The sequence below is a fragment of the Tachyglossus aculeatus genome, chromosome 17 (assembly GCF_015852505.1).
Source record: "Tachyglossus aculeatus isolate mTacAcu1 chromosome 17, mTacAcu1.pri, whole genome shotgun sequence".
NCBI lineage: Eukaryota > Metazoa > Chordata > Mammalia > Monotremata > Tachyglossidae > Tachyglossus > Tachyglossus aculeatus.
Genome location: NC_052082.1, coordinates 24,842,593 through 24,869,084, shown reverse-complemented (window position 1 = coordinate 24,869,084; position 26,492 = coordinate 24,842,593). Strand labels below are relative to the sequence as shown.

Genomic DNA, 26,492 nt, shown 5'->3' with positions numbered 1-26,492 from the left:
CTGTACTAAGTGTTTAGGAGAGTACATATAACAATAAGCTCTCATGGTCAGGGATAATGTCTACCAGCTCTTTGGTATTGTATTCTCCTTAGTGTTTGATACTGTGATCTGCACACAGTAAGCTTAATAGGAATTTGATTGATTGATAAAGAGAAAAATTGGTATCCAGTAGAGGTTTTAGGAGTGTGAGGTGTCCGGTGGCATTTCAAAAAGATGGCCCAGGGGGTGTGAAGCCTGGTGTGGGGAGAGTTGAAGTCAGGGAAACCAGAGAGGAGAGATAGATAAAATGCCATTTGACTGAACCTTCGATATCTCAGGAGCCTTATTGTCGGCTTATTGCTTATTAAACTGCTCACGTTGAAAGGCAAAGGATAAGAAATAACATGCATTTTGGCACCACCTAACAGCAACAGTCATAATTTTTAAAAAATTTTATGGTATTTCTTAAGTATTTATGGCATTTCTTAGTTTCGGCAGGGAACAGGCTAGGGTAGTTGTAGCAACAGTAATACCCCGATAATGATTGATAGTGTTTGGTGAATTAATCAATAGGGAATTACCTGAGCATAAGTTTTTATTAAGGGCCAGACACTGTTCTAAGTGCTGAGATAGATACAAAGGTAATCAGGTTGGACACAGTCCATGTCCCACATGGGACTCTCAGTCTTAATACCCATTTTATAGCTAAGGCACAAAGTGACTTCCCCAAGGTTACACAGCAGACAAGCGGATGAGTCGGGTTTAGAACCCAGGTTCTTCTGGTTCATTCATTCAGTCATATTTATTGAGCACTTACTATGTGCAGAGCACTGCACTAAGCGCTTTTGCTCTTTCCATTTCTAGTAGTCTCACCAAATCAGTTTCATAATATCTGTGGATGCAATAGGCTGATTCTGACCCAGAATTCAGTCTACAAGATGTACATCTTCTCCTGTGACAAAATGACTATAAGAAATATGTTTCGTGTTTTAGGGCCTATCGTCCTCCAGGGAAGGAATTGTGTGATCCATGCAGGGGTTCTGGGAACTTCCAGCAAAGCATTCAGACGTGTTAGGTGTAAATTGACCCAAAAGGGAACAAAAGAATCCCTGTCCACTCCCTGTGGATTATTATTGTATTCATTTAATTCATTTTACACTTCTAATCTTCATACAGATGAAGGGAAACAGCAAGAGTAGGTAACTTTCTGCTCTTCAATTTCCCCTTTCCTGTGTTCCACCCCTGCCCTTTGAGCCTTGCAGCCAGGATGCAGTTTACTGGGCACAGAGACTAAGAGATGCATAGATACGGTGCTCCACCTTCTCTCCCAGTACAAACTTCTCCCTGCCGAGTTTCCTTTATGAACCACCTGTAATAAAGACTTAGCTCAGTTCATGGCAGAGTAGAACGGCTCCACTTAGAGCATAGCAGGAATATGTCTTCTTTCCGGCAGGTTAGCAGAGGGCAAATGCTTTGTTTTCCCCTTGTGGATGTAGCCTTTTGCCTGGAAATAGAGTAGTGCAGGTGTTATCTGGGCAACAGCTCAGTACCTGGGAAGAGTCTAGTTGCGACAGATGTAATTCCATGAACCAATGATCTAGTTGCGGCAGTGAACAGGCAAGGATAGTTGTAACAACAGTACTACCCCGATAATCATTTTGTTTTGTTGTCTGTTTCCCCCTTCTAGACTGTGAGCCCATTGTTGGGTAGGAACCGTCTCTATATGTTGCTGACTTGCACTTCCCAAGCGTTTAGTACAGTGCTCTGCACACAGTAAGTGCTCAATAAATACGAATGAATGAATGAATGATAAGGTTTGGTGAATCAATCAATAGAGAATTAGCTGATCATAAGTTTTGATTAATCAAGATCTGATCAAGAGGGACTGTGAAACAGTGGGAAGTAGTGTGCCTCAGTGTTCCTCAAAAATCTCCAGTGGCTACCAATCAATCTGCGCATCAGGGAGAAACTCCTCACCCTGGGCTTCAAGGCTGTCCATCACCTCGCCCCCTCCTACCTCACCTCCCTTCTCTCCTTTTACAGCCCAGCCCGCACCCTCCGCTCCTCTGCCGCTAATCTCCTCCCTGTGCCTCGTTCTCGCCTGTCCCGCTGTCGACCCCCGGCCCACGTCATCCCCCGGGCCTGGAATGCCCTCCCTCTCCCCATGTCCACCAAGCTAGCTCTCTTCCTCCCTTCAAGGCCCTACTGACAGCTCACCTCCTCCAGGAGGCCTTCCCAGACTGAGCCCCTTCCTTCCTCTCCCCCTCGTCCCCCTCTCCATCCCCCCATCTTACCTCCTTCCCTTCCCCACAGCACCTGTATATATGTATATATATTTGTACATATTTATTACTCTATTTATTTGACTTGTACATATCTATTCTATTTATTTTATTTTGTTATTATGTTTGGTTTTGTTCTCTGTCTCCCCCTTTTAGACTGTGAGCCCACTGTTGGGTAGGGACTGTCTCTATATGTTGCCAACTTGTACTTCCCAAGCGCTTAGTACAGTGCTCTGCACACAGTAAGCGCTCAATAAATACGATTGATTGATTGATTGGTTAGTGGAAAGATGATAGGCCTAGGAGCCAGAAACCTGCCTTCCAATCCCACGTCTGCCTGCCTTGTGACCTTGGAAAAGTCAACTTCTCAGTGCCTCATTTACTTCATCTCTAAAATGAGGATTAAATCCTCCTCCCTCCTATTTAGATTGAGAGGCTCATGTGATACAGGGACTGTGTCCAACCTGATTATCTTGTATCTACCCCAGCGCTTAGTACAATGTCTGGCAAGTAACATTAAAAAAAAACCAAGTAAAGAAAAAAAACCCAAACTAGTAATGGATCATCAAGAGCCTACACTGTGCAAAACCCTGAACTGAACCATAGGGAGATTATAGTAGTTAGGAGGTGTGGTCCCTTCTGGCAAATCAATTACAATCTAGAGGAGGAGGAAGACTGAAATAAATTACAGATAGGAAGAAGTGACACTGTATGAAAATATGTGCTTAAATTTTATGAGGAACTATTTGTACAGCTATTCCATCCTAATACGTCTGCACTCCCTGGTTCAACCTTGTTGCTCTTCCAACTTTTACTATCTGTAGATATTTTTCACACTTATCTTACCTATTAGATTGCAAGCTCTTTGAGAGTAGGAAATATGTAGCTACTCTTGGCCTCCGTAAACTTCCCAAGTCTTAATGCAGTGTTTCCATCAGAAGATACTCGGTGGATTTTTTATACACACGCACATACATACATACATATATACATATAGATATATAGCTGCAATTGTATATCTATGTTATATATATATGTATGCATATATATGCTGTATTGTAACTATATATGTAGATGGCAAAAAGTGAATTTCCTTTCTGCAGGAACTGTTTTCATTCAGTAATTTAAAAGGGAAAGCTGTTTGGCTGTTCATGACTACTCATTGCTATACTAATGTTTCACTGGAGGAAAAAAAAAACACCAAAATTCTGATGCTTACTTTCCATTAGAAACTACTGTCATTTCAATAAGTACAGAGAAGCAGCTGACACTGTGCGTTGCAGTCTGCTGTTGATTCAGTGGTAATAAGGTGTCAGACTTGCACTGTGCTTGCCAGATTGTTCAGCTGGCAGATGCTGTAAGAAGAAGTGCCATAAAGTCAGAAATGAGCTAGGAAAGGGGCTATAAGTGCATATGAAAGTGAGCTTGTTCCATTGGCTTGGCACTCAGAAAAGCCAAGAGGACAGGATTTGAAGAGCAGACAAGTTACGGGAAAACTTTTTATGAGTAATTGGGGAAATGCTTAAATAGATGACTTTTTAAATTGAAATATGGTACTTCATTGGAAAATAATATAAATCATTGTGCCATGAGCCAAGAATGAATGATAAATCTTAAATACTGGTAGTTCTTCCATTATAACCACCTCTATTGCAAATGAATTATAGCTGCTTGTATACATTATAAACCCATTGTACCACTTTTTTTTCCTTTTCTTTTAAATCAAGTGAAACCAAGTTCTGAATTGTCTGTACTCCTTCTCACATGGAAAGCATATTCATTCATTCATTCAGTCATATTTATTGAGTGCTTACTGTGTGCAGACACTGTACTAAGCGCTTGATTAACTTTTGAAATATCTATCTCCTTTAAGAAGAAGCTATATTAACGCTTTACAGCATCTGTAAAACTTGTTAAAAGGTAGGGAACCCAGAAAAGAAGGAGGAAGAATAAGGGAAGGAAAAGATGGTGGTGGTGGACGAGGAGGAATAAAAGGAGGCAGAGGAAGAAAATGGGACGAAAAGGAGGAGTAGGAGGATGAGACAGGGAATAGGAAGAAGCAGCATGACATAGTGGATAGAGCACAGGCCTGGGAATCAGAAGGTCATGAGTTCTATTCCCCATTCGCCTCCTGTCTGCGGTGTTACCTTGGGTAAGTCACTTGACTTCTCTGGGCCTCTGTTACCTCATCTGTAAAATGGGGATTGAGACTGTGAGCCCCATGTATGACAGGGACTGTGTCCATCCCGGTCTGCTTGTATCCACCCCAGCACGTAGTACAGTGCCTGGTACATAGTTAAGCACTTGACAAATATTATTATTATTATTATTATTAAGGAGATGAAGGGGGATGAGTAGGGGGGTGAGGAGGAGGATCCTTAGTAGACGAGTAGAATCATCCTCTTTCTCCTCCTCACCTCTTTCTTCTTCTTTCTTTTCCTCCGCTTGCACCACATCCACCTCCAAACTAATATTGAATCAATTATAATAATAATAATAATAATAATGGCATTTGTTAAGCACTTACTATGTGCAGAGCAGTGTTCTAAGCACTGGGGGGGATACAAGGTGATCAGGTTGTCCCACGTGGGGCTCACAGTCTTAATCCTCATTATATAGATGAGGGGACTGAGGCTCAGAGAAGTTAAGTGACTTGCCCAAGGGTACACAACAGATATGCAGCGGAGCCGGGTTTTGAACCCATGACCTCTGACTCCAAAGCCCGTGCTCTTTCCACTGAGCCACACTTTCTGAGATCAGAAAAGTCTCATCCAAATTCCGCCCAAAGAACCAAGTGGAAATCACTGCTTCGATCCCATTCACCACCCCAATCCTTCCAACCATAAGCATAAGCAGGGACAGTCTGCCATCTGAGTAAAACAGCCCCTTGACTAGACAGACCAAATTAAGGCACTAGTTTTCAAACTCGTTCCAGAGTTCCTTTTCATGGCCCAAGTGAACAAATTCTGAGTATTCATATGAAATCATTTGCCAGGGTAGGTGTTGCCTCAGTATCACACTTTTTCTCCATTTTAATATTTGGCTTTTGGGACCCACTTTAGTGTGATAATAAAATACAAATCCCACCACTATCATCGGGCATTTATTTGAGGAGTGTATAGGACATAAGATCATGGACTCAAACCCCAGAGAGGAAGCATTAAGCTGTGTTTGTTTTTATATATGAACCCCGAGGTTCAGGAATGAGAACATTCTAAAAAACTATAATAAACTATGATGAATGTTCTGTAACTTCTTTATTGCAGTGTAAACCTCACAAAATAGCATTACTGCCATAATTTCAGCTTCAGAGACTTTGGTCATATGCCATCTAGGAACAGCTTTTTACCTGCATAAATAGTTGTTTCCTCCACCTCGTTTTTCAACAACAGGACAGCAAATTGACCAGATCTAGAGGTGAAAGTGTTAACAACGTAAGATATCAGCAACAATAATGATAATAACAACAGATAATCACTTGCATTGTCACTTTCATTTGTTCAGAGCACTTATTATTAAACCAGTCAACCAATCAATGATATTTATTGAGACTTACTGTATAGAACTGTACTGCGCAGTTGGGGCAATACAGTGGAGTAAATAGACACACTCCCTGGCCTCAAAGTGGTCACAGTGTAGGGGAAATACACAGAGATATTGAATTTAGGGCTTAGCAAAAGAGAAAGAGAAACATACATTTTGCATATAGTATTTCTCTCTTGTAAGGTATCTCTGCAGTAGGTGAGCAGGATCAATGTGCTAATTTGAAACATTAAAGGATACTTTACATATTTAATTTTAAAGTTTTAATTTTCTATGACAAATTTGCAAAAGAATCCTTGGATCCCTTTCAAGTACATCAATCACTTTAAAGAAACATAACTCCACTGGGTTAGAGTGACCAGAAGGGCCTCATTAATCCTTGGCAGAAGAAACCCCATGTCTCTAAGAGGCAATTTCATTCATTCATTCATTCAATTGTACTTATTGAGTGCTTACTAGTTCCCATAGTAGCGCATTGTCCTGAGCATCACCTAAAGCCAACCATCCTTCTTTATCTCCTGTCTCTGCCTGTGGCCAAGAGAGCACTGCCCAAAGATAGGGAATGTGCCTCTGGAGAAGTGTGGAGGGGTATAAGATGTAGGGGTCAAACCTAGAGGTAGTGACAAGTCTAAATTTCCTGTTTTGTATTTCTGGGACCATTTTTTAAAATGGTATTTGTTAAGCGCTTCCTATTTTTCAAGCACTGCTCTGAGCCCTAGGGTAATCAGTTACAAGTTAACTAGGTGGGACAGGGACTATATCCCTGTCAAATAGCAGGGAAACGTTTATTGACTCCCCATTTCTGCAGTTGAGGAAAGTAAGACACAGAGAAGTTAAGCGACTTGCCCAAAGTCACACAGAAGGCAAGGGGCTGAGCTGAGAATAGAACCATGGTCCTCTGGCCCCCAAGCCCGTGCTTTATCCACTAATAATAATAATAATAATGGCATTTATTAAGCACTTACTATGTGTAAAGCACTGTTCTAAGCGCTGGGGAGGATACAAGGTGATCAGGTTGTCCCATATGGGGCTCACAGTCTTCATCCCCATTTTACAGATGAGTTAACTGAGGCACAGAGAAGTTAAGTGACTTGCCTAAAGTCACACAGCTGACAATTGGTGGAGTCGGGATTTGAGCCCATGACCTCTGACTCCAAAGCCCGGGCTCTTTCCCACTGAGCCACACTAGACCAGGCTGCTTCTCAGTGTTCTTGAGAAACACTCATTGTGTAGTCGTGGTCCCATTTTTCTGAGTTGAAAGGCCAAAATACATGCTATAGTGTTACATATTTCCAGCATATTGTGTGTTGGAATAGACAACCCTCATCTTTGCATGGAGCAACAGTAAACCAAGTATACTAACTTTTGATATCCTTGAGTCAGACAATATTTGGGATGGGAGCATTTTCTCTTGGCTCCCAATGTGAATACATACTGGTACCTGTGAATTTGGTTGGCCATGCAAAAATAGGTATAATGGTGATGTGGAGGCTTGTTGAATATATAATGAAGCTTTTATCTAGCGCCTTGCCAACAAGTATATTGGAAATCACATAGTCAAGGACAATCTTGGCCAATCAATCCTTTAAGGTGAAGGAACATATCATTTTAGAGCCCTCCATTAGACTACAAATTCCTTGAGGACAAGGTTCAGGACTTGTACCAGCATGGTGTAATAATAATAATAATAATAATGGCATTTATTAAGCGCTTACTATGTGCAAAGCACTGTTCTAAGTGCGGGGGTGGAAACAAGGTGATCAGGTTGTCCCACGGGGGGCTCACAGTGTTAATCCCCATTTTACAGATGAGGTAACTGAGGCTCAGAGAAGTGAAGTGACTTACCCAAGGTCACACAGCAGACATGTGGCAGAGCCGGGATTTGGACCCATGACTCTGACTCCAAAGCCCGTGCTCTTTCCACTGAGCCACACTAATGGATAGAGCATGGGCCTGGAGTCAGACGGTCATGGGTTCTAATCCTGGCTCCACCACTTGTCTGCTGTGTGATATTGGGCAAGTCATTTCACTTCTCTGTGCCTCGGTTCTCTCAACTGTAAAATGGGTATTGAGACTGTGAGCCCCACATGGAACAGGGACTATGTCCAACTCGGTTGGGTAGGGACCGTCTCTATATGTTGCCAACTTGTACTTCCCAAGCGCTTAGTACAGTGCTCTGCACACAGTAAGCACTCAATAAATACGATTGAATGAATGAATGAATGAATTTGCTTGTGTCCACCCCAGTGCTTAGTACAGTGCCTGGCACATAGTAAGTCCTTAACAAATTCCATAATTATTATTATATATTTATGGTATTTATGAAAGTTTACCCTGTATCAAACACTTGTTTTAAGCTCTGGAATAGATATGAGTTAATTAGGTTTGACACAGTCCCTGTTCCACATAGGGCTCCCACTAATAATAATAATAATAAATTATAATTATGGTATTTATTAATCCTTATTATGTGCTATACTGAACGCTGGGGTGAATACAAGCAAATTGGGTTGGAGACAGTCTCTGTCCCAAATGAGCCTCACAGTCTCAATCCCCATTAAACAAATGAGGTAACTGAGGCACAGAGAAGATAAGTGACTTGTCCTAGGTCACATAGCACACAGGTGGTGGAGCTGGGATTAGGACTCATGACCTTCTTATTCCCAGGCCCGTGATCTATCCACTGTGCCATGCTGCAAGTGACTTGTCCAAAGTAACACAGCAAGTAATTGACAGAGTCAGAATAACAACCTAGGTCCTTTGACTCCTAAGCCTGGCCTCTTTCCACTAGTCCATGCTGCTTCTCTAACTTCTTGAAAGAGTGCTCTGAACAACGTATATACACTCAATACATATGACTGATTGACGTTAATAGACTGACGACTGCAGTAAGCTTGGGTCATTTGAAGAAATTTTTCACTAGTTTATCCTACAAGCTACCACCTTTCTCATATCCCATTTTTACTACTACATCAGCATCCTTGGGACCTCCCTGGATCCAGGCTCTCCCCTCTCAAATCCATACTTCATTCTGCTATCTGAATCATCTTTCCAAACAACCACTCTGTGCATGTTTCCATCTTACCTCCTTCCCTTCCCCACAGCACCTGTATATATGTATATATGTTTGTACATATTTTTTTTACTCTATTTATTCATTTATTTATTTTATTTGTACATATCTATTCTATTTATTTTATTTTGTTAGTATGTTTGGTTTTGTTCTCTGTCTCCCCCTTCTAGACTGTGAGCCCACTGTTGGGTAGGGACTATCTCTATATGTTGCCAATTTGTACTTCCCAAGCGCTTAGTACAGTGCTCTGCACATAGTGAGCGCTCAATAAATACGATTGATGATGATGATGATGTTTCCCCATTCCTCAACTGTTTCTACTGATTGCCATCCATCTCTGCATCATCGCTGCTTCATCTTGCCCTGAGTTCCCTTTCCACAACATCTGTTCCTTTGGGCTTCAAACTCTTCTACGTAAACTATTCCAGAAGTTCAATCAGTGCTACTAAAGGTGGCATGTTCTACTAATAAGATTAGCAAACAATCTTTCCCTTTACCAACGTTTTCATCATCATCATCATCAATCGTATTTATTGAGCACTTACTGTGTGCAGAGCACTGTACTAAGCTCTTGGGAAGTACAAGTTTGCAACATATAGAGACAGTCCCTACCCAACAGTGGGCTCACAGTCTAAAAGGGGGAGACAGAGAACAAAACCAAACATACTAACAAAATAAAATAAATAGAATAGATATGTACAAGTAAAATAAATAAATAAATAGAGTAATAAATATGTACAAACATATATACATATATACAGGTGCTGTGGGGAAGGGAATATATTCATCATATATTTGCCAACTGATCTGATCAGCCAAAAGCATCTGAATTTATTGTTCTGTCTTCTTTTACTATAATTGAATTTTCCTTGAGTCCTTTGTATAATTGCCCAGATCCTCTTGATGTTCAGTCCTATTTTTTAGCTAACTTGAACTTTTGACTCTTGGTCACCACCAAGCCTGCTGCATAACAGAGCATTTACTTTTAATGGGAAAGTAATGTATCTTTATTAAGGGCAACTTCTAAATACCGAGGGATCTTCAGTAAAACATTACATATTTGGCAATTCACTCTTGCTTTTTTGTGTGTTCCTTTTGGGAAAAGCAAATTGTTTATTTTCTTGGACTTACCAAATTTCATTATTTTTGCTATAGTGTGTTTATCTGAAGCTCTTATCTGGATTTTATTAAAAACTTTTTAAAGACAAAGAAAAATGAAGCTCGATTGTTTTGCTTTTCCCATTAAAGATTTTTCACATTTTATCTATTTTTACCTTTATACTCCCTTTCCTTCCCTAACATATCAATCAGTCAGATGGATTGATTCATTTTTTTCTTCCTTCTCTGACAACTCTTTGTATGGAAACCATAAGCAAAAGACACTCCAAAAATGGAATAACTCACAAAATACTAGCCCAGTGTGAACAAGATTATGTGGTCAACTCTCAGAAGTATGATTTATGATGCAAATTTCTCTCTAGAAAAAGACCCAGTTCTTCCATGTTACCGACCTTGCTCCCAAGGTATTTCAGCCACAAATCCTTGGAATTGTCTGAGCTCTTAACTTACCTGACTCTAGATGATGCCACAATCCTTCTTATATCACAAGCTGACAATCTTGGCACTATCCTTTGTTCATTTGTCTCCTTCAACCCACATATTCCATCACTATGTATTATTGATTCCGTCTCCAAAATATCCCAAAAAATTTATTCCTTCCACTCCATCCAGGTAGCTACCATACTTGGCATGTCCCATTTTGACTACTAAATCAGCCTCTTTGTAACCTTCCCGCCTCCAGCTTCTCCCTCTTAAGTCTATCTTTCTGAAAAAAACTATCAATCCACTCACTTTCCGTTGTCTCTCTGGCCATCAACCCCTTGCTCTCATCCTCTGTCCTGCCTGCAGCTCCCTCCCTGAGACAGACCAGTACTATTCCCATTTTCAAAACCGTAATGAAACCATATCTCCTCCACGAAGCCTTACTGAACTTAGTTCTCAACCCCCAACCCTTTCCCTCCATACTGTCTCTTTCTAGCAATCATTTCCACCCCTTAATCACTTTGGTATCTCTCCCCAACCCTACTCCCTACGGTCCTTAATATGCATATCTTCATACTCAGTTGCTTCCTTACCTGTGAACCATTTTATTGTCTGCTTCCCTCGTTAGTCTGTAAGCTCCTTGAGAACACGTGTTGTATCTACCAAATGTATTGTTTTCTCCAGGTATGGTGCTCTGTGTGATGTAGACACTCAGTGAATACCATTAATGAATAATTGTATCTATTAGTGAAGGATAATAGTAGGAGTAATGCAGTCAGTCAGAAATGCAATCTGGACTCTTGGGATCATTGAGCCCATACGGGGCTGGGATCATTGAGCCCATACGGGGCTGAGAGAGTGTGAGGAAAGTGATGGGGTGGGAAAGGCTCTTCTCCAAACATGTACCTCAGAGCCCAGCAGAGAAAGAGAGATATATATATAGATGCACGTGCACACACACACACACACACACACACACACACACACACACACACACACACACACACACACACACGTGCACCTGTACAGAGATCAGTTGCTGCCAGAGAGCTGCCCCTAACTATCTGTTGGAAGGAGAAGTGGGGTTTGGGAGAAGGCCACCCTAAATGCAAGGTAGTTAATTTGGGGGCAGGGGCACGATCAGAGCAAAGCCAGAAAAACAGCTCAGATGCAGTGTGATGTGATGATGCCATGTATCACTTGAGAACTCTGCAAAATGGATTAGCCCTGAAGCCCATGGGGCAATTAATATAGCTCTTCTCTTGGCTCTTAGAATAATAACCTCCAAAAGTAACCAGAAGCATTCAGGACTTGGCTTGTCATAGCGAATCTATGCTACTGCAGATTCCATATGCACACGTCCCTCAGGCTTTCTCTTTCGTTTAAATAGAGAGCAAACATCTACTTCATTTAAGTTTTCAGTGATAATTAGGAGTTGCACAGCAATCTTAAATTAGGTCCAGGAATAACTGATAATGGGTTCTCATTTAAACCCAGAGGTTACTTTAAGTCTGTCATGTATATTTGTCTTTGCCTCTAGGCAGTCCTGAAGCTTTATTACTTCATTGCGCCTGATGTATTTGCCTACATGTATTGAAACTCATCGAAATATTCAGTGTAGAAGCATATCAACCTCATACAGTGAAAGGAAATATGGAATTCTTACAAATAATGAATGTGATTCTCTGGCCTCATCATCCAGTGTTCCAGATGAATCTGGCATATGACTGAAAAGGTGGTCTGCAGTTCCCTGAGTGTTCTCCTCTTAATGACACATATTTCTTTAGTCTTTTTCCACTTTCAACGTTAAAGGTATTCCAAGTGGAATTAGACCAGAGAGTGCAATAGCAAAGACACTGTCACTTCCTGATATTTCCTTGCTCAATGACGAATTTAGGTGATCTTCAAGAACTTTGACTCTTACCCTGAAAAATCCATTCTTGCATTTCTCTGAAACACCTTGGAGAGGACATTGACATATTTCAACCTCAGGTAAATGAAGCAAAAAAAGCTGTGGTTTATAAAATGAACAGGACTTCTGAGAAGCAGGGTAGCTAGGGGAAAGAGCACAGTCCTGGGAGTCAGAGGACATGGGTTCTAATCCTGATTCTACCAATTACCTGTACTGTGACCCTTAACTGCTCTTTGCCTCAGTTTCTTCATCTTTAAAATGGAGATTAAATGAATGTTCTCCCTCCCCCTAACTCTGTATAACCTGGGAATGCATCCATTCTCATTATCCTTGTATTTACACCAGTGCTTAATACGATACATGTAGGAAAATCTTAACAAATACTACAATTATTAATCACATTTATTGAGTGCTTACTGTGTGCAGGGCACTGTGAGTACACAACACAACAACGTAACAGACACATTTCCTGTCTGCTTTCCAATAGAATATTCCCAGTATACCAGACACGTGATTATCCTTTAACTCTGATTGCTATAGCAGAAACAGTTCAAGAATGAATTATATTAAATCCACTTTTCTTAAAAATTACATTTAGAAACAAATTCCTATTTTTAGACACTAGAATCTTTTTCAAGGATCAGAAAATGAGATTTATTGACATGGAAAAATGATACTAGATGAGGTCCTTTGCAAATTGGGATAGGCGGACTAGGGGAACCAGGATTATTCTAATCATAACCCAAGGGGTTCTACATTCATTCAATCATATTTATTGAGCGCTTACTGTGTGCAGAGCTCTGTACTAAGCACTTGCACTGTACTGTACTACTTGGTTCTGTTACCTAGTCAGTCCACTATCCAATGATTTATGGATAGACAAGGAAATAGAAATATAACTGAGCAGCCCAGCCTGGATTTTTGTTGAGTGACATGTAGAATTTGGTGAGAATGAGGCCTAAATTTTAATTCCATGTTGAAGGTCTATATAGCCTCCTACAAAGCTTCAGGTATATTTCTATCTCAGAAGATACATCTAGCATCTTGTCAGTACATCAGTGTCACTCAAATAAATGACAGGGTAAAGTTGCCAACAATAATTAGTTGAAATCCAACAAGTTCATTGCCCCTGAGGCATTCTTCACTGCAGTACAGCCTTCTGAATGGGAAAGAATAATGGGCCATAAAAAAGATTCCCAAGAAGCCGCTTTATGGTAAACTGAATGGGACCACATGCAAACAAGGGAGGCAAAATTCATGTGTTAAAGGCACAGAAAAGCACATCTGAACAATATGATATAGCACTAAACTGCTGGAAGCTTGTCCACAGACAGACCAACCTGGTGGGCAACAAGAGTTCCTCTCTCTGTTTGAACTGTTTTGATATCGCAGTTGCAAGGAAGGAAACATTGAGCCAACAATTTCACAGCTTGCCATTTCTGGCTTTTCATTCAGAAAAATAGGAATGCAACCATTATGGACAGTAAAGAACTAGAATTCTTAAATGAAAAGAAGAGAAAGTGAGAGGTGACAGTTTTCAAAGACATAAAGCATTGCCATATTAAATACAGTCTCCCTCTTCATGTAAGGAAGGAACAAGTGGAAATAGACGTAAACTGTAAAAAAAGGAACTTAAGTTGGACATGAGGGAGACATATTTGAAAGATGTTGATTGATAAACATTAGGTTTCTGAGAAAGGTTGCTGACTAGCCTTCTCTAGAAGGCTTACCATGGCACCATTTCATGCTTACTGTGCACTGACATAACAGTAACGGGAGTATATCTCCAGAGAGATGTCATCTTTCATTAGCTAATGCACCATGTGATTGGACACCTACTGAATGATATCCAAAATTGGAAAAGAACATTCCTTTACTGTCAAGGTGGTGGGTGGACCAAAAGAGAGATGTGAGAGGGGAGAAACCAATAGTAGAGAATAAGTGGATGAGTAAAAAATAGGTTTTTCAAGAAAAATATTTGGTTATCATCAAATAGGTCTGTACTGTTTTGGGACCAATGCTGGGGACAATGCTAGTCAGATAATGGGTGGTGATTTCTGAGATCTTGAAAAGTTAAATGGATTTGCCTGTCTCCAAAATGAGAATAACAATGGTATTTGTTAAATGCTCACTATATGCCGGGCACTGTACTAAGTGCTGGGGTGGATACAAGCAAACTGGGTTGGACACAGTCCCTGTCCCATGTAGAGCTCACAGTCTCAATCCCCATTTTACAGATGAGGGATCTGAGGCACAGAGAAGTGAAGTGACTTGCCTGAGGTCACATAGCACACAAGTAGCAGACCTGGGACTTAAAATCCATGACCTTCTTACTCTCAGGCCTGTACTGAGTACGCCATGCTGCTGACTGGTTCACCCTGATTAAAAAACAAGAAATTGACTCTGTGAGAGTGTATTGGATCCAAACTTTCTGAATTAGTAACACCTAAACTCTTAGGTCCATAGTGAACCTTCAAATTTCACCTAATACAACTACACACTAGTAGGACCACACCAAAGCCATTTCTGATTGATAATTCTACCTCAATTTCAGTGACGTCCAAAGAAGGTTCATGAACTCTTCCAGGCCCCTGAAGTATTATTTTATGGGCTTGAGAAGAGGCAATGCACGTTGCAAAACACCTAGCCTGTCCCCTGGGGAGGAACATACCATCAGGCAGAGAGCCATTGTATATTAATTAAATGGCGCCTGCATTTTTTCCCATCAAGGTTGGAATTAGCTGGAAACTGTAGTTTAGATCTTTCAATTTGCATCTTCATTGCATCAAGGCTGTTTTGTGATGTACTTTTGGCTTCCTGAGCTGAGAAGAAAAGAGTATAAAGGTTTAATTCTCTTCACACGGTGCCAGGATTTTAGTTCAGGCCAGCTGATTACTATGTACAGTCATTCAAATGTAATGTCTTGGTTCATTGAAATTATAAAATGAGAATTTGGGTTAGGCATTTTAAGTTTTCTGTAAAAGCAAAATGTGTTCATGTGCTTGGCAATTTTTCAGTCAGAAGACAAGTATTGGAGCAGCCTGGCCTAGTCAAGTCAGAGGAAGTGGGTTCTAATCCTGACAATGCTGTGTGTGGCAGTGTAACCCTAGGCAAGTTACATAACTTCTGAGGGCATCAGCTTCCTCATCTGTGAAAGGGGATTCAGTACCTGTGGCTGACTTGATTATCCTGTCTACATTTTTTGTTTTGTTCATTCATTCATTCATTCAATCGTATTTATTGAGCGCGTACTGTGTGCAGAGCAGTGTACTAAGCACTTGGGAAGTACAAGTTGGCAATATATAGACGGTCCCCACCCAACAACGGGCTCACAGTGTAGAAGGGGGAGACAGACAACAAAACAAAATATATTAACAAAATAAAATAAATAGAATAGTAAATATGTACAAGTAAAATAGAGTAATAAATCTGTACAAACATATATACAGGTGCTGTGGGGAGAGGAAGGAGGTAGGGCGGGGGGGGATGGGGAGGGGGAGAGGAAGGAGAGGGCTCAGTCTGGGAAGGCCTCCTGGAGGAGGTGAGCTCTCAGTAGGGCTTTGAAGGGAGGAAGAGAGCTAGTTTGGCGGCTATATGGAGGGAGGGCATTCCAGGCCAGGGGAAGGACGTGGGCCGGGGGTCGACGGTGGGACAGGCGAGAACGAGGCACAGTGAGGAGGTTAGTGGCAGAGGAGCAGAGGGTGTGGGCTGGGCTGTAGAAGGAAAGAAGGGAGGTGAGGTAGGAGGGGGCGAGGTGATGGACAGCCTTGAAGCGGAGAGGGAGAAGTTTTTGCCTGATGCGTAGGTTTACTGGTAGCCACTGGAGATTTTTGAGGAGGGGAGTAACATGCCCAGAGCGTTTCTGCACAAAGATGATCCGGGCAGCAGCGTGAAGTATATATTTTGTTGTGCATCTTAGTACAAGCGCTTAGTACAGTGCTCTGCACACAGTAAGCGCTCAATAAATACGATTGATGATGATGTGTCTCCCTCTTCTAAACTGTGAGCACGTTGTTGGGTAGGAACCGTCTCTATATGTTACTGACTTCTACTTCCCAAGCACTTAGTACAGTGCTCTGCACTCAGTAAGTGCTCAATAAATACGAATGAATGAATGAATCCTGTATCTACCACAGAACTTACCCTGCTTGGTATAAAGGACGTAATCATCAATCATCATCCTCAATGGTGATTATTGAGCACTTACTAATCTTGGCTCTGCCACTTGTCTGCTGTGTGACTTTGTGCAAGTCACTTACTTTCTCTGTGCCTCAATTACCTCATCTGTAAAATGGGGAGTAAGGCTGTGACCCTCATGTACTTCTATCTACCCCAGCATTTGGTACAGTGCCTAGCACATAATAAGCACTTAAAAATACAAGAAAAAGAAATAAACACTGCACTAAGCACTTGGGAGAGTACAATACAACACAGTCAGCAGACATGGTCATAACTATTCTTTAATGTTTCACTGTAAACCTAGGCAGTCAGGTCAAGTATTTGAGTTATCAAGCAACATTTGAACATATTTGGTTCTGTATTCAAATGCCTCCAACACCAAGATCTTATTTCTAATAACTGCTTTCAACCAGAAACAATTTTTTGATGACAAAGGCCAAATGCTAGCCCAGTAGTTTTAATATATACTGTTCTGTCTACTGTATACTCAGCGGCAGATTTGAACAGCTTTACCTAGGGAAAAATGATTTACGTGAAAGCTAGTGTGCCTGATGTGTTGTAAGGAATGGATAAATGTTTGTAAAAGATGTGAAGAAACGATTCACCTCAGCATGACAGTCCTGATTATGGTTGTTTGCTCCTGAGATGAAATGTAATTCAGCCTGTCCTTGTGAACCAGGAGAGGAAATTGTGAGTTTTATGCAAAACAAACTACAGCTGTGCTTAGTCTATTTTGAAAACATTACTGCTGAGATGGCTAGAAAAGATTCTTTTTTCACATTTAACCATAGCTTGTAATTCATGGCTTTGGTCTCTTTGCTCTGGAATTGAGCAACAAGGATACTAATTGGGCTTGCCCACCTGGTTTTCTTTGCTCTGAAAGCACAGAGGTTGGGTTTAACCAATCTGATTAACAAGGCATTTCTGAAATTATTTCACAAGTGCCCCTGTTGGTTAATGCTCAAGTTTTCTGTTCTCAATTTTACTTATAATTAAAAAAGAACACTCAACAGAATTTGTCAAGTCACCTGATTCATTCTGCCTAGATTCCCCCTCCCCGACCCTTATAGGGTTGTTGGTTGTGAGCAGTAGGTGGAACAGTACATCCTCTTCTGGTAGAGCGGGGATCTGGTGGGCACTGATCGGGAGAAACTGAGTCTTTTGGAGTGAGCTGGGTATGTAGTTGCTGGTCCGATTCCTGACTTCAGACACCCTGGAGAACCATTATATGGGGTAAGTTATTTCTCTTTCTCCAAGATAAGAAGGGACAGTATGGTGTAGCTAAACATCATTACTGTCATTTGTGGGTAATTTCAGCTAAACCCAGTTTATCATGGTCCCCAAACAGCCAGGTTTGCCCCACAACATATGTTTGTTGGGAATCAACTTAAAAAAACCTTCTAGCAACCCTCTGCTTCAATATTCTGTGTTGTACCTCTTTATGTTATTGTTTAAATCCTGGTTGTTAACCTACTTGAGGGTGTAATTTGGTCATCACCACTGAGACCTATAGAGCTTTTTGAAAGAGTGACCGGTGGGAATCCAAATCTGTTTTGGATTATGTTGACTGGGGGGTGGGTGGGTTATTCATTTTATCTTGTAGTTTGTATATAGCAAAACAATTTCAAATTTGATCCAAACAGGAAACTTCTCTCTGGGGTCTAAAGAGAACAGGTAAAAAGAGGCTGGGTATGTTGAGTGAAATGTAGTTGGACATTGAGTTTAAAATGGAATAAAGAGATCAAGCTGAGGAATAGTGAGTAAAGAGAACTGATATGTAAAATGGTGACAACTGGTAGAGAGCCTTGAAGCCAATTCAAAAGCATTTCCAAGATGTGGCGGGAGATGGCTAACCACTTCATCGTTCTTTGCAGAATAAGTGACCGAGATGGGTACCTAGGTCTATAACTGAGCTAAATAATGTACTATCTACTTACAAAGTGTCAGGCAATGACATAATAGCCGTATGCTATAGAGAAATGCTGGCTGTAATTTCAAGCTTCTGTTTGAAAATTCAAGCTCCCACTAAGAAAAAGATTGAGTTAGCTATATAAGGTATTTGTTGAAAATCCAAAGAAATCATTTGTGTGATAAATAAGGTTGCTTATTACTGAGCTAGGATGATTATAGCTATTTTATGAAATTTTAATTACATTAGGTTCCTGTTCAAATATTGGTTTTAAGTGTTATGTGAGAAACATTTCACAGAAGGGAAAATAAAAATAAAATGGCTTATTTACTTATCCCAGTGTATTGGGAACAAATTTCATCAGGGAAATCATGAAAAGAATTACAGAGTCTGAAAGACAGCAAGCCCTGCATAGGAGCCTGCACCTTTAATTGAAGAAACATGCAAGTTTTCAGCTGAACGATTCACCTGAAATGACTGAGTAGAATTTAGGTGTGCAAACAATGCAAGATGGTTAAAATATATTGTGCGTAAATTAGAGGTGATGTACGGTTGGATACCTCTAGCAACTTTGCAAAATTAGTAAAACTACTAATATTTAGGAGTTGTTAGATAAGTGTGAGGCCTATTAATTCTAGTGTTCAAAACCCAGTACTATTCATGGGTTTTAAAAATCAATAAAAATCTTGTCAGAATAAGAAATAGAGGAAGAAGCAAGCAAGGGATGAATATAAGAAGTTTGCAATAACGTGCTTAGAACAGTGCTTTGCACATAGTAAGTGCTTAACATGCCATCATTATCATTATTATTAGATACATATTGACACTGATGTGGCGGTACCATGTTTTGTCACTGCATATGTTTTCTATGTCAGTGATTTATTTCCTCTTTTAAATGGCATATTTGAATCAATCAAGTTTATTGGACTTTTTGAAGGATGTTTCTCCTAGATCTTACTTTTACAATGAAGCATGAACCCCGGTTTTATTTACTGTGAGAAAAGGAGATAATAAAAAGCTACATCCTAGATAGAAGTATCCAACTATGTGAAAGGAAGCCTTGTATTTAACCAGACTTTGAAAATAGCCTCAAGTAAAGGTAGTCTAGAAGCCAATATGACAACAAAAATGGAGGAAAATCACATACACTGTTTCCTCCAAAAGTAACTTTAAAATTTTAAGCACGTTAGAATTGGAACATGAATACATATGCAGCTTTACTTATTTAATATTAAACAGCTGATATGTATGCACATTGTATGTTTTAATGAATAAATAAGACACTTCACTAAGTTGTTTGGAAACTGAAATTTTCAAGTGGTGGAGATTGATTCTCTGAGGTAATTCACAAGGTGCCTAATTTACTGTCTACCTGTGGTATTAGAAGTTGATGTTTCACCCTTTTAAAGTCCTCTCTCTCCCCTACCCTCTCCAAAGTTCAAAATCGTAAGTAGGCTTACTTTGAAATCATGAACTCAGTAAGTGGATTCTGGGTTTATTTTTCAAAAAAATATTAAATAAAAATTAAATATAATGCTCCATGCTTACTCCCAGTACATAAATAATGTACACATATATTAATGCATAAAATATTACTTTCATAGCAGTTGATACCAAATATGTTCCATTGAACTGAATGGGAACTCAAATAACCCTTTCTTGATTTGTACCTTGGAGTGGGGTCCTTTGTTTAGAGTGTTTACTATTCATAAATTCATAATGCTTCAGAGACTTTCGACTTTATAAAAGAACAACTACTCAAATTTGAGAACTGAAATTTAGTTGACTAATATAGCAAAATAGATTTGGAACAGGTATTCGAAACAAATGTTTTTCAGAAACATTTAAAAAATGAAAAATTTGGGAATCATCATGAAGTTGAAACACAAGAAAAACCTTTACTGTATAAAGAGCTTAGGAAAGATATGATGCATTCATAGAATGCATAACTAACGCATTGTATGCTAGTACCATCCATCTCACAGAGAAAATGATTGGAAAATTCAACCTTTATGAAAATAAACTTAGTATTAAGCAATGTCTTAAACAGTACTAAATATTTTTGGAGGCAGAAAATGTGATTTCTACTCCAATGAATATGTAAACTGACCAAATTATGAAATTTTGCCTTTGACTTTTGAAGCCATTAAGTGCAAAGCCAGAATTTCCAAAAATGATGGGGTTGATCTCTTTCATTAATATGCATGCACACACACACACACACACACACACACACACACACACGCGCGAAAAATTGTAAAGCTAATGTCTCTGGCCACTCCTTCTCAGTCTGTTTCATGGGCTCCTCCTCTGCCTTCCATCCTCTAACTGTGGGGGTCCCTCAAGCCTCAGTTGTGAGTCACCTTCAATTCTCCATCTACACCCATGCTCTTGGAGAATTCATTTGCTCACACAATTCCAATACCATCACTTTGTGGATGATTCCCAAATCTACCTCCCTAATCTAACGTCTCTCAGTCTCACATTTCCTCCTGCCTTCAGAATATCTCTATTTGGATGTCCTGCCAACACCTAAACTTAACCTATCCAAAACCCATCTTCCCACCAAAACTGTCCTTCCCCAGTTCCTACCACTGTAGACACGGCCGCAATCCTCCAGTCCCACAAGTCTGTAAACCTTGGAATTTTCCTTCCCTCATCTCTTTCACTTAATCCACATATTGACTTTGTTGCCAAATCAGTTGTACCTCCGCAACATCTCTGGAATTCTACTTCCTTTTTAGACTGCTACCATGCTGATCCAGACACTCATTTTCCGCCTTGAATACTGCATCAGCTTGATCACTGACCTTTTTACCTCCTATCTCTTCCCTCTCCAGTCAGACTTCTCTCTGATGCCTGGATCATTTTTCTAAAAAGTTATGCAGTCCCTATCTCTCCACTCCTTCAAAACTTCCCAAGTTGCCCACCCACCTTTGCCTCAAACATAGATTCCTTCCCATCAGCTGTAAGACACTCAATTAGCTTTCTGCCCTACCTCACATCGCTGATCTACTACAACCCAAAATGCACACACCACTCTTCAAATGTCAACCTACTCTCTATATCTCAGTCCATCTATCCTGCCATGGATCCCTTGTGTGCATCCTCCCCTTGGGCCTGAAACTCCCCCACACACACTTCATAGAAAACAGTCCACCATTCTCCCACCGTTGAAACCTTCCTGAAATCATATCTACGTGAGAGTCAGTGGAGTGAAGATTAAATGTTTCTAGGAGAAGGGAAGTCTACGGTGTAGAAGGCAGCCGGATGGTCAAGAAAGATTTGGCAGGAAGGAAAAAATCATTATTAATATGGTACTTGGTAAGCAGTTGCTATGTGCAGCGCAATTCCTGTCCAACATGAGGAGCATGCTTGTATCCCCATTTTACAGATGAGGTAACTGAGGCCCAGAGAAGTGAAGTTACTAGCCCAAGGTCACAGAGCTGATGTGTGATTAGAACCCAGATCCTTCTAACTCCGAAGCCCAGGCATTATCCACTAAGCCACACTGACCATAGAGAGGACCATTTCTGTGAAGTGAAGAGTGTGGAAACCAGAATGTAGGTCGTTAAGGAGAGGAATTGGTGGGAGGGAGATAACAGGAGGAGGAATCCATGGAGCTGAGAGGTTGTCTTAGGGGATACATGAACATGCTTTCAAACAGTGTGGAAGGGGCCATTAGAAAGTGAAATGTTGAAGATGGTTGTCAGGGAAGGAAGAAGGGAGGAGGTGACTGTTTTAATAAGGTGAGAAGGGATGGAGATCAGAGGATGCTGCTGGAAGAATGGGAGAGTTGACCTGGGGGCTGGAGGAGGAAGTGACTGGAAAGAAAACCTAATGGTTTAAATTCTATTGGCAATATGTGCCAAAGTCATTTAGGGGCAAGAGATGGAGAAGGAGAGCAGGGGATTTGAGTACGGAGTCAAAAGTCTTGAAACAGCTGCCATAGAGAATGAACATGTGTCAATGAAGATGGAGAAGTATTGTTGTGTGGGTGAGAGGACAAAATTATAGCAGGTGAAGATGTATTTGAGATGGAAGCAGTTGGTCTACTGTCTGGATTTCCACTAGCAGTGCCCTGAAGCTTGTGTACAGAGGGGAGAAAGCATGCTGTGGAGGTGATTCAGGGCTGCAGCTTAGTAGTATGAGATGGGCTGATTGAGCCACATTTTTACAGAGCTAATTAACAAGGCTAGAGACCAATTTTGGACTATAACTCTAATCCTCCTCAGTGAAGCGAATGGAATACAAGCACAAACTTACTTCAACAGTTGTATCACAATACAATGATCCATTACCAAATATTTAATGAATAGTATGTATAGGTGTCTTCTTATACTTTGTTTTAAGTAATTGAAATATTTGAATTGCTTTAGCATTAGGATTTTGAAATCATGGTCATCCTTAAATCTGTTACTTAAGTGGAATTACTTTGTTAATCTCTGCTTTCCTTACTCCAAGTATTGTAAATTGTAAAATTTACTTGATTGGAAAGAGGTTTTCAAGAAAAATCCAAATGATTATGCGCCAGTGAATTTACCAGAAGATCATAGTATAGTTTAAAAATGCACACTTTATTGTAAATCTTCAATGTGCACTTTGTATCCCCATAAATAGAGATTGCATTACATATCCAGTGTAAATAAATACTTATGATAGTGATTCTGTACAACTGTAGCCTGTACCACTGTTTGAATAACAACAACAAAAAGAAGAAATAGAAACTTTGGTCCAAATGGGATTCTGTGCATCGTGAAGGGGAAAAAAAGCAAAGTCTATTATTCATCCTTGTTAGAGAACTTTTGTAATTACTTTTAGAAAATTTCTCAGGTCTTAGAATTCTACTTTTAGGTTCTCAGGGGAAGCACTCTCATTGTGGGGAGACGGCATTCTGAACATGTAATATTTGGTGATAGAAGGGCAAATCACATTTGACTCTGCCTTTTCAATTACTTTTTATTCTATTTCCATTTAAACAGCTTGTTTAATTTGGCAGTCTTCATTATTTGAGATTTGACTGATCTTCATTATTACTTGACAGTTCTTTAATGATAGTGCTTCAGAAAAATGTAAAGTAGTAGCAGTGCAGTAAATCATTAGTTACTTGGCTGTACCATTCATTCATTCAATTGCATCGTATTTATTGAGTGCTTACTTTGTGCAGAGCATTATGCTAAGCGCTTGGAAAGTACAATTCAGCAACAGATAGAGACAATCCCTGCCCTCAACGGGCTCACAGTCTAGAAGGGCAGATACAAGAAGGGCAGTTTAGAAGGGTAGATATGAGGTAATCAGGCTGGACACGGTTCCTTTTCCACATAGTGCTCATAGTCTTAATCCCCATTTTACAGAGGAGGTAACTGAAGCAGAGGGAAGTGAAGTTATTATTATGGCACTTGTTAAGCACTTACTGTGTGCCAAGCACTGTTCTAAGTGCTGGAGTACTACAAGATAGTCAGGTTGGAAACCGTACCTGTCCCACATTGGGCTCACACTCTTAATCCCCATTTTTTACAGATGAGGTAACTGAGGCACAGAGAAGTTAAGTGACTTGACCAAGGTCACACAGCAAGCATGTGGCAGAGCTGGGATTAGAACCCAGGTCCTTCTGACTTCCAAGCTTGGACTCTCCCCACTTGGCCATTGCTTCATCAGCCAAGTAGCTTGAGAGCCCCTTAAGATGCTTTTTTATTATTCCTTCTCCACCATCTTTTTATTTGGAAGTATATCTTTATAGCTATAAATATATCTTTATAGCTATAAGTATAGCTAACATTATAGGCAAGATAATCAGTTATGTTAAGTTAGAGTTATTTGCTTAGCATGTGTTTTCTCATGGAAGTTCCATTATTCATGTAGACTAATCTTGTTGCCGTGTCCATATTCAATATCTTTATTTCTACTTCAAGCATGCTTCACTATGAATTCATCAACTGGATGCAGTGGTGTCTGAGCAATTTATTTCTAAATTATTAATAGTTTTTTTCTATTATTGAGTATGTTTAAGTAGATACCAGTAGGATAAAATACACTGTAAAAGAATAGTATGATTTAATGCATAATTCATTTAAGATAAGGCAAAGTAATTGCTGTTGCTATTTTCTAAATGGTTATACACTTAAAAACACTATGCTTAGAAGTGAACACTATACTTTAGGAGAGAGTATATAAGGCAGTAAATGTCTTCTAGAACCATGTTTTGTTTTATTTATGTGGTGATAAAGATGTTTTTACAATATGCTGCACCTCTAACAGAGCTGGTATTATTGATGAATTTGGCCTTTGCAATTTTTTTTGCCTCCGTTTTTGTTTGTTTAGTGGTGGTCTTTTGACAGATAAAGTTGTTTTTCACCAGCTCTCTTCAATCAAATGTTTTTAGTCTCTGATATGCTGGCATTTCCAAGGCAATGACTGGAAAAATAAGATTTATCTGTATCATAAGGATTCCCTGCCTTCATTCTGAACTGACGCATTTGTTGATGGAATACTAATCACTTCTTATAAGAAAGATATATACATACTGCAAATATTTTTATTGACAACTTGATTTTATTTTTCATCTGACTCTGGTACTTGGTGTGCTTGAAGCCAAAGGGGAAAAAGTCCTGGGTCGCTTTTATGTTTGATTACTGGAGAGCCTGAACTCCTTAGACCTGGCCCCACCAAGTAAAAATACTAATGTTTTACTTGAGTAAAAAAGTGGTCAAATAATGCATTTTTTTCCGGAACAAATATGTTGCTTCATTTTTTGATAACTGGGCAATTACATAGTCATTCAATCATATTTATTGAGTGCGTACGTGGGCAAATTGCTGTACTAAGCACTTGGGAAAGTACAATATAACAACAAACAGACACATTCCAGCCCAAAACGAGCTCACAGTTTAGAGGGGGAGACAGACATTAATATAAGTAAATAAAGTACAGATATATACTTAAGTGCCGTAGGGACTGGAGGGAGGATGAATGAAGGAGCAAGTAAGAGCAGCACAGAAATGAGTGGGAAAAGAGCAGAGGAGGGCTTAGTCTGGGACGGCCTCTTGAAGGAGATGTGCCTTCAATGAGGCTTTCAAGTGGGGAGAGAAATTATCTCTCTGATATTGAGGAGGGGAGAGTGTTCCAGACCAGAGGTAATAATAATCATAATGATAGCATTTATTAAGCACTTACTATGTGCAAAGCATTGTTCTAAGCGCTGGGTAGGTTACAAGGTGATCAGGTTGTCCCACGGGGGGCTCACAGTCTTAATCCCCATTTTACAGATGACATAACTGAGGCCCAGAGAAGTTAAGTGACTTGCCCAAAGTCACAGAGCTGCTAATTGGCAGAGTTGGGATTTGAACCCATGACCTCTGACTCCAAAGCCCATGCTCTTTCCACTGAGCCACGCTGCTTCTCAGTAGGTAGGATGTGGGCGAGAGGTCAGCGGCGAGATAGAAGAGTACCACCTACCCAGCTCTGCCTCTGTGTGTGTGTGTGTGTGTGTGTGTCTGTGTGTGTGTGTGTGTCTGTGTGTATGTACTTGCACACTTGAATGTTCTCTCCCTGGTCCCATGCATGTAGTGGATGTCTCATTTCTCCATGCCCCACTCGCCTGAGAGCACCCTCCCACATTATTTTTCCCCACACTCAAAATGAAAAGTTGGCTTACCGTGGCAAACAGCTCAATTGTGTGTTGTTGTGTATGATGGTGGGGGTGAACTGGGAGTTCCCTGGGAGGCCACTCTGCTCTGATCCCCCCCCTGCCTTGACCTCTTCTTTGACGCACCTCAAAGAACTGCAACGGACAGGAGTAGGACGACTTTAGTCTTGTGGTGACTGCTCAGATTGATTCTACCCTCGTGGCCAGAATGGGCTCCTGACAGCTTGACACTGTGAAAGGAAGCAGCTCTCTCCTCAGGAGCAACAGCTTCCCAAGGGACAATGTTACGGCCATTGGAGTTCTGAGTGGGGCAAGAGGGACTCATCACAGTAAGCTCTGGTGTCATAATAACAGGTTATGAATAAACAGTAGCTCCATGGCAACACTAAGCTCTGAGCGTGGGTTGAGAACAATGTGGAGACTGAGGT

At 40.4% G+C, this 26,492-nt stretch overlaps 1 protein-coding gene and 1 long non-coding RNA gene across 3 annotated transcripts in view; one reads left to right on the top strand and one right to left on the bottom strand.

Moving 5' to 3' along the window:
• The window catches only part of GPC6 (glypican 6), a 772,215-nt gene that overhangs the window by 375,162 nt on the left and 370,561 nt on the right, over positions 1–26,492 (top strand). The window lies entirely within an intron of this gene.
• LOC119939521 lies at positions 1,123–26,338 on the bottom strand. 2 transcript variants are annotated; one of them, XR_005454677.1, is made up of 3 exons: positions 26,074–26,338; positions 5,611–5,672; positions 1,123–1,483 (listed from the first exon to the last, which is right to left on the bottom strand). It is a non-coding gene; the product is annotated as an uncharacterized LOC119939521 (long non-coding RNA). The 2 variants fall into 2 exon arrangements; XR_005454678.1 differs by having other exon boundaries at positions 26,191–26,338.